Source organism: Crocodylus porosus, unplaced genomic scaffold, assembly GCF_001723895.1.
Source record: "Crocodylus porosus isolate Cpor-Errol unplaced genomic scaffold, CroPor_comp1, whole genome shotgun sequence".
Taxonomy (NCBI): Eukaryota; Metazoa; Chordata; order Crocodylia; family Crocodylidae; genus Crocodylus; species Crocodylus porosus.
Genome location: NW_017728909.1, coordinates 22211103 through 22220195, shown reverse-complemented (window position 1 = coordinate 22220195; position 9093 = coordinate 22211103). Strand labels below are relative to the sequence as shown.

Below are 9093 nucleotides of genomic sequence, written 5' to 3'. Positions count from 1 at the left end.
GTCCCCCCCAGCCTGCACCGGTGCAGGGGGTTGCTCCCTGCTCAGTGCAGGACTCGTTGAACCCCACGGGATTTCTTTTGGCCCAATCCTCCAACTTGTTGAGGTCACTCTGAATCCTAGCCCTGCCCTCCAGCGTATCTACTACTCCTCACAGCTTGGCGTCACCTGCAAACTTGCTGCAGGTTCATTGCATCCCATCTTCCGGGTCACCGATGAAGATATAGAAGAAAACCAGCCCCAGTCATTCTTGCATCCCGGTCCCAACCAGACAAGCTAAACGGTGCCGGGCCCAGAACAGACCTGGTGGGACCTGCCGGCGATCTGCTCTGGACAGCTCAGCCCTCTCCGCTCTTCTCCCTCCAGCCAGCAAGCCCCATCTTTTTCCCCAGCAAAGAGCATCCCCCAGCTGCTGACTGCCCTGCTGTGCATCCCCCACATCCAATACCCTTTCTGGACAAGGGAAACCAAACAGCTCGCCATGCATAGAAAAGGCAGCTGCAATGATGGCAGTCCTGTATTCTCTGCTCGAAAGACCCTGAATCAGGTCTGCTCAGGGGCTGGAGCAGTCAGCGACCCCGGTGACAGCCCTGACAGCAGGGAGCTGCCAGAAGGCAGGGTAGAGACGCACCGTACGGACTAACCCCATATTAAATGCATGCAAGGAGCACGAGCTTTCAGATGCAGTGAACTTCATCCGATCCGCGAAGGCAGTGAGCTGTCCCCAAAGGAGCTTGAAAATCCAGCCTGCTGGGTGGGATTCACGCTGCGCTCGCGTGGGGGAGGCATTGCGGCTGCCAGTGGCTGGCTTTCAGAGCCAGGAACCGCCAGCGGGGATCGGACCCCCGGACCCCACTTCCTTGGGTCCGGTCTGCTGCAGATGTCTCCGACCCCTCACAAGATGATCGGCACCCAGGGTCTGCCTCGCCTCATCAGGGCTGCAACGAGCTCGGGCCTTCCCACTTCGCTGTCCCACCCCACCCAGCCAACGCGTCAGAGCGGCACACCAGCTCCGTCAGCCGGCCACGCGTGCCACCTTTCCGACGTCACGAGACGAGGAGCGCAGACCGGCCTCGTCCCCTTTCCCCGGACCACAGGCTACTTTGGAGGTTTCCATCACTCCCTCCTGCCCTCTCTCTCTCTAACGCTGATGATCTCAGCGTTTCCAGTTCCCCTTCATACAGAAGCTGTTTCCAGCCCCATAAAAACTGCCGTGGATGGGGTCAGACCCCAGGTCCGTCTTGCCCCGTCTCCTGCGTCCCATGGCAGCAGCGAGCAGAAGCCGGAAGGGAGTGCGACCGGGGATGTCCCCCTGCTCCTCTCTCCCCTGCCGCCCCCAGCATTTAAGGTCTAGAAAGCCTGCTGCAGAAACCGTGGCCCTCTCCCTGCTCAACAGCGACCGGTGCCCCTTTCCTCCGAGGATGTGCCCAGGCCCTTGGTGAATCTGGCTCCCAGCACATCTCCCACCACAGCTGGCCACGAATCCCACCCTCTAATGCCATCCTGGGTGAAAAAGAACTGCTTTCGGTTCATTTTAAACGGACTTCACATTGCGACCCATGTTCTTGTCAGTGATAAATCCCTAGTGACTTTCTCTTCGCCGTGTACTGTTCGGTAAACTCTTACGTGCCCCCTCAAGCATCCTTCTTCCGAACTGACCGGGCCTCACGCCATTAGCCTCCCTCCGCAGCTCTCAGCATCCTCGGTGCCCTTCTCCAGTCCTCCCCTCTCCTTTTTCAGATGCGGGCACAGGATTCAAGGTATGGATGCCCTGTGGATTTATAAAGGGGCATCGCAACATTTTCGGCTGTGTTCACAATCCCCTTTTTAGTAATCCCTGCTCTCTCTGACCCCCTGCTACCTGGGCTGGGGTGACGGGGGCGCACGTGGCTTCCCTGCAGTTCAGGTACCGGCAGGAGGATCTTTGCCCCGTCATCCCTCCCCTAAACGCACAGCTTTACTTGCCCGGTTGCAGCCATGTATCCCCCCAGAGCCTGGCACGGGGCAGTCCAGCGATGCCCGGATGTCTTTCCTGACCCAGTGCAGCTAATTCGGAGCCGTGCCAGGTACTGCTGTGATTTCCAGCCAGGGCAAGTCCCCAGGAGCGCCTTGCCAGCTCCGATTCCCCTCCATCGCTCCAGCTGCCAGTTCCCTCACTTCGGTGCCTGCCCCTTTTCTGGGTCACGGACAAATGCACAGAGCAGTGCCGGCGCTGGCACGCAACCCAGCAGCATCCATCGCCAGCTCTCCCACGCCGATCGAGAGCAAGGCCCAGCGTTTTGCAAACGCGCCGAGGTTCAGCACGCAGGTTTGTGCTCAGCCCAGGCCGAGAGCTGCACAGCACCGGGCCCTTCAGCAGCAATTCCTGTGCTTTTGAGCAGTGTCTGCCCCCAGGAGGATTTTCTCACGGTCCCTCCCTGGGGAAAGGTTGCAACCCCGCGCTGCCTGGGGAAAGGGGCTGGAGGCCTCACCCCGGGCCCACGGTTGGGATCCTGCACCCGTCCATGTTGCTGTGACTGCTTTTGGGGAGACATTCAGGGAAGATGAAGTCCCCCAAGTCCAGCTAAGATCCGGGACCTTAGAGATCAGTTCATTTAACGAGCTGGTAATAGCACCACAAGCCGGGGGGGCTTGAGAGCAAAGGATGCTCCTCTCGTCTCCAGAAGCAGGCTGAAATCTTCCACCGGAGCCCTGTCACGTGGGCGCAGCCCGGCTTTTGCTTACCCCGGGGTAAGCACGCGTGCCCGGGCTCGTACCGCGGAATAGCAGAGGTGCAGCAAACCTCACGTCATGCTCGACCCTCCGGGAAGGGACGTGGATGGCCAGGCCGCTGGGGTCCCAGGAGCGGGAAGAGGTCACAAGCACGCGGCCTCCATCCAGAGCCGGGACCCTGCCAGGGCGGTCCGAGACCCCGACGACCGAGATCTTCCTAGGGCCGCGCGCGGGCCCTGAGCGACCGCTGCGGGATCACAGGAAACCAGGGCTGCGAGGGACCTCACGAGGTCCCATTTAGTCCAAGACAGGATCACTCCTGACTCAACCATCCCACCCAGCCTGCTCCTTCCGGGGATGGAGATCCCGCAACTTCTCCAATGCTGGATCCACCTCAGAGACATAACGCTCCTCCTCGTCGCCAGCCTCAGTTTCCCCCGCTGCAGCTTGAGGCCATTGATCCAAATCCTGTCCCCTGCAGCCACAGAGAAAAGCCCGTCTCCAGCCTCTATCGTCGCCCTTCAGGGATTCGCAGACTGCGATCACATCCCCCCTCCGTCGTCTCTTCTCCTGACCAACGGACCCTACTTCTCCGCCTTGCCTTATCAATCTCGACTCCCAGGCCCCTAATCATTTCTGCCCAGGCCCCGTGGGGCCAGAAACAAGTCGATTAGCAAGTGTTAGTGTCACGTGCCCCTGAAACAGGGAGCAGCCCTGTGACCACACGCCAGCGCCCTGCGTGCTCCCCCGTATCCTCTCTGCAGCACATCAGGTCTAGCCCAGACCGCAGACCCCCGGGCAGACCCCCTGCCCATGCTTGCGTTGTCGGGTTGCAGTCGAGCCTAAAAACCCAGAAATCGGGCCCACGGTGCAAGGTGCTGCATGTGCACTCCCCGCCAAAAACCAGGATCCCGGTATATGGCAACAACAGACCAGATGGACGCAGACGGGGCGGGGGGGGAGCATGAGACCGGGGAAGACCAGGCAGGTGGGGGTTATAAGCAACAGCTGTCAGTTTTGAAGGGGGCTGAAGGAAACAGAATCCTCCTAAATGGTGGGAATGCATTTTGGGAAACAGGAGGAGACGAAGAGCAGCGCTGGGGGACGAGATGGGCCCCACGGAGGAAGCCGACTGCCCACGCCGGTCCTTGCAGAAGGAACCAGCTCACGGCCGCGCTCCCCAGGTCTTCCAGCACCATGCCCCGGCGCCGAACGAGGATTGTCTGCAAGGGGTAGATAAAAGCAGGGGCATGGGCAGCTCTAGGATTTCGAAAAGGGGCGTGCAGATGGTGTGCTGTATCACCACGGGACACAACACATTTTTCTCTAGTGAAAGAGAAACTACAAGCTTTGCCAACACGCTCAGGGCCTGGCACTACCTTCTTCTGTTGACTAGCAGAGCAAAAGCAAATATAACTTCACTGGAATGCACACAAATTTGCTAGTTATATATTAAATTTTTAAAACACCGTCAAGCAAAAAATAGTCAAAAAATAATTGTTTCAATAGTCTTGTTATTACCATTAAATGTACTTCTCTTACTCACATTTGCAAAACAAAAGGAAAAAAAATAGCCTTCTTGACAATGTCTTCCATATTTCACTGTCAGTCATTTTATTAACTCATGCCCCTGAGTTCGTATGACCGCCCCTGAGTTCAGGGTTTTTAGCTACAGCTCAAAACAGGCCTGTGAAATGGAAAAAGAGACCTGACCAGGAATCGCTGACAGGCAGCACAACAGAAGAAAAGATTAGTCTGAATAGCAGAAAATCAAGGCCATGGAAAAGGAGAGAGTCGTTAACACCTGCATAGGGAGAGAGATTAGCAGGAATCACAGGGATGACAATAAGCCATGAAGTCAAAGGAGGCCCTCAGCACCGCCTGAATAGAAATGCCACTGCCCCTCCTGGGGAGATGGTTTTAAATTTTGGATAGAGCAGGTACTAAAGGGGCACGACTGCAGCAGTGCACCCCCGCAGATCTGGCCCTGAGTGGGGGGACGCTCTGCTGATGACGTATACGAGTCTGCCTTCTTCATCCGTGGGCCGTGGCACTTATGCAAGCAGGCAAACGTGGAGGAAGCCCGCGGGACTGTCCCCACCCCTGAGCACCAGAGAAATGCAAGCCAGCGGGGCCAGGGACAGCCACACCGACAAGGCCAAGGGACGGGGCACGCATACACTAGGCAAGGCCCTGGAAGATATTCTCAGGGAAGACATCCTACCCTGGCCCGGGGGTGATAATCACCCAGTACCTGACAGGCCCGTCCAACCTGAGCTCAGGACCTCACTTCTTCCATTCCTGGCGAAGGCTGGGAACCTGCACCCAGGACCCACCTCCCCCGCGGCCCCAGCGTTTTGTGCAATCCAGACGGGAAAGAGAGGACAGCGTTGCAATGGGCAAGAGCAGCTCGTGCAGCAGCTCTGGACCGGGTTTTTCCAGAAGCAGGTGCCACGAATGCGGGAGGGGCAGAGACTTCCTACCAGGCTCCACCCCGTCGCCTTCAAAGCCTCGCTCGCTGCGGAGCTGAGGTCCTCATGCAAACTTATAACCCCCGCCCTGGTGCAGCTGGATCTGGCATACCCGGTACGTCCCACGTGTGCTAGCAGGAGAGGCAGGCACAGGTCCCTGTGCAATGGGGGGCGGTGATCCTCCAGCCCGCGGGGTCCAGGCTGCGCAGTCGGGTCTAATGCACACCTGGGCCTGGGGGCACATCACAACGGGGAGCCGGTCACTCACGGCTGCAGATAGCAAGGTCATGGGGCAGTCCCCAGGGAAAATTACGGACTCAGAGATGGGGAAGTCACATCACCAATCACCTTGCTCCAGGATCACAAGTGATGCATGGCCCCGATCCCAGCCAGGGCGGGCCGCAGCACGGCAGACTCTACTCCCCACCCAGCCCAAGCTTTTTCATGTGGCTAGATGCTGCAGTTCACCAGGATTAACCAGTAGATCCTCTCCCCCACCCACAGCCTCTCGGCCGCACTAGCCTCCCGCGTGCTCTGCCCCGGGCTGGCACCTCTGGCTGCGGGGTGCGAGGCCCCTGGCACGTTGCTATTACTTGCCGTGGAGCCGACTAGAGCAGGGATGGGTTGCAGTGAGGGCACAGCGGGACTCAGGACACCTGGGTCCTCTCCCGGCTGTCACAGACTCCCCACGTGGCCTTGGGCAACTCACTCGATCGCTGTTAACCCTGCAGCCATCCCTGCTCCACAATGAAGAGCAGCCGACTGTCCTCAGCAGCAGAAGCTGATTCCCCCAAAGGGTAACACCGCGTATTGCTGTCTTTACCCCTCCACCGTTGCACGTGGGCGCTGCTCTGGTTGAGACGATGAAGAGAAGGCATGTGAGGGCATGACCAGGTAATAAAGATGCCTCAAGGACCAGTGCAAGGAAAGCATGGAAGAAAGACTCCTCCAATGGGAATCATTAATGCTGCATGACCTCCACGCCCAGGAGTCATTAAAACTGCGTGACCAGGTTTGCACACACATGAAGAGGAAACGAAGTGCTGGTGATGAAAAGACATAGGGGGGCGGGGGGGAGGTAGCAGATGGATGCCATGTCAGTCAGGCAGAGGGCACGGCGCATTTGCACCTTCCAAACTAAATCACTCAGAGATGGATAGCACGAGCTTTTGTGAGCAGAGGGTTTCTTGCATCAGATGCTGTAGAGACAAATCACTCGGGGATCGATGGATAGCAAGGGGAAAACAAGTGCTGATTTGACGAGAGCCGCAGCCAGGGAGGGAATACCATCCATGAAAGGACCGTGCACAGGCTGCTAGCAAACCTAGCCGAAATAGCAGCAGGGAGCCAGGGGAGCCCGGCAGAGGACCGCAGCCGACCAGTACGAGAGGCGAGACTGGGCATCGGAGGCAGCAGAAGCACAGTGCAGGAGCCGTCAGACTGGATCCAAGAGGGAGGGCACTCCCCGGGGATGGGAAGTGACAGAGGCAGCAACGCAGCCCCCGAAACAATGCAAGAGACTGCGAAGAAATGCAAAGGGAGATGCAGGATCTGCCTGGGTTAACCTCGTCTCGGGGAAGGGGGATCTCGCTCGGGAAGCGCGGACAGCCTGCTGGATCAGACTCGGATCAGGACAGGCCTCCGCGAGCTCGACACAGAAAGAAATTATAATAACCAGGAGCAAGGTCATCACAGGAGACGACCTCCCCAGGTACCAGCAGGGCCCAGCTCTTCCCAGCCAGACACAGCGCCGAGAAGGGATGCCCTGGCCGGCGGCGAGAGCGTCGCGGAAGACATGGTCGTAGAGACCAAGCTCGGATCGGCTGAGCACGCGCGGGTTCGGGTTGAATTCAAGGGCGGGAGGAACAAGGAGGCTTGCAACCAAGCACTCGAGGTTAGAAGGGAACTAGTTGGCCAAGTCAACCAGACGAAGGAGTTCACAGGCGACCTCTTGGAGAGGCTTGGGATATACACCGCGTGTGCCAAGGCCGTCTGGAAGCAAGGAGCAGGGAAGGGCTCCAGGCCCGACTGGAGCAACAGTCGCTGCCAAAAGGTTATTAGGAACAAGCGGAGAGCCGACGGGGAATGGAGAAGCAGAGAAAGCGTCATCTGGGAGGTCAGAGAGTGCAGGGATAAAAGGGAGACAGGCAAAACCCCAAGCGGTGCGGATCTAGCCTCTGGCAAAGCCAGGTGCTGCCTACGAAAGCTCGCGCTTCTCTGAACCAGTTAGCCTCCAAGGTGCCGCCCTGCCCTGCCCTGCCCTCTGCCCAAGCTGGACCTTGCTAAGGAAATAAACAACAAATAATTAAGTTCTCCAGCCGTGTAATTACAAGAGAACGAGCAGCGGAGGCACAAAGTCAGGCTTTAGTAGGGGTGGGTCGGAGATCAAAGCTAGTCTAGGTGTGGTCTAAAGCGTGCAATGAAAACGTGGCCTCGACTCGTGGGCGCCGGCCGTGGGGCAGGGGCCGGCCGGACCGCAGAAGTGGGGGAGCAGCGTGGAGAACAGGGCTGGACGGCACCGGGCGAGGCTTGTGAACCCAGCTGCGGGCAGCCAGCTCGGTCGGAGGTAAGTCCAGAGAGGCCCGACACGAACGTGGAGTCCCCGCACCTCCCAGCCCACGCACACGTGGATGCACGCGTGCGGACGGGACGAGGAGCAGGTTTGCACAAGAACGGCGCAGGGAAGAGGACGGGCTGCGTCACCGGGAGACCCGGCAGCTTGGCAGGAGGCGTCCACTTCATCCCCCATTTCCCTTCTGGGAACTGCCCTGGCGCGCCAAGGAGGTGGCAACTGCAGGACCCCCTCGGACAGCGTGCAGAGGCCTGGGGGGACAGGGTGGGGGAGGCGGTACAGGCCTGATGGCCCCACGAAGCGCCTTCCTCCTCCTCCCCTACAATCCATGGGGCGGGGGCTTGGTCTTGCACCCCCCACCCCTTGTCACCACAGCGGGATGCATGTGCAGGCTCCGGTTCCCTCGTAGCCGTCCCGGCCCCCACGCAAGCATCATCCCTCGGGCAGCACGGAAAAGCCGGAGCAGCCTCCAGGTGCCCTCCTGCAGGGCCTGGGCAGGGACCTCGGGGCTAAATCCTCTGCAGCTTCTGCCGCAGCTCGTCTCCCCGCTGCAAACATCCCGGGGGCCGGGCCGGCGTCTGGGGGCTCTCCCGGTGCCTCCCGGCAGGTCTTGCCGACTACGAGGGACCCCAGTGCCGCCCCGGTTCAGGCTGGGGGGGAGCACCTCCTACGCGGGCGCACGCTCCCCCGGCCTGAACCAGAAGGGCGCCGGGGCGCTTTGCTCCCCAGCCTGGAGACCTGGGAGGGAGGGGAGCCTCGCGGAGCGCTTGCCAAGCTAAAATGGATCCTCTGGCCTGCAAGGACCGGCCCAGCCCAGGTCACCCCGACAAATATCCCCCTGCCCCTGCCGGGCACCTGCTCCGCAGCCCCTCGCCCGGCGGTGCCGAGCCGGAGCAGGACCCGGGCCCTCGCTGCCGCGCCCCTGGCACCCGCAGGGGAACAGCTAGCGGCTCCCGCGTCCCTCGCAGCCCCTCGAGGCACAGCATCCTCCTCCCAGCCCCCCTCTCCCTCCTGCCAAACAGCAGAGCTTTCTTCCCTTTGTCTCCCCTTGCCATGGGGGAAAGCAGCCGCCCCTGTCCCTCTCTTGCAGCAAAGGGTGCGGGGGGGTGGGAAAAGGGGGTGGGAAGGATCTCAACGCAAGCCTGGCCCCGACCCCCGGCCCTGCCCCTGGGAACCAGCCTACCTCACCTCTCCTGGGGAGCAGGGATGCCCGCAGCCATCTCAGACACACCCTGGGCAGCACAAAGGATCCCCGCCTGCTCGCACGGCGCTGCCGCCTTGCACGCCAGCGACTGCACGCCGCGTGCACCAGAGCCCCCCAAGTCCCCCCACCCCCCAGCA

The 9093-nt window shown here is 60.1% G+C and overlaps 1 protein-coding gene across 5 annotated transcripts in view; it reads right to left on the bottom strand.

Annotated features, from left to right (window-relative positions):
• Positions 1-9093, bottom strand: part of RUSC2 (RUN and SH3 domain containing 2) — a 37122-nt gene that overhangs the window by 19069 nt on the left and 8960 nt on the right. The window lies entirely within an intron of this gene.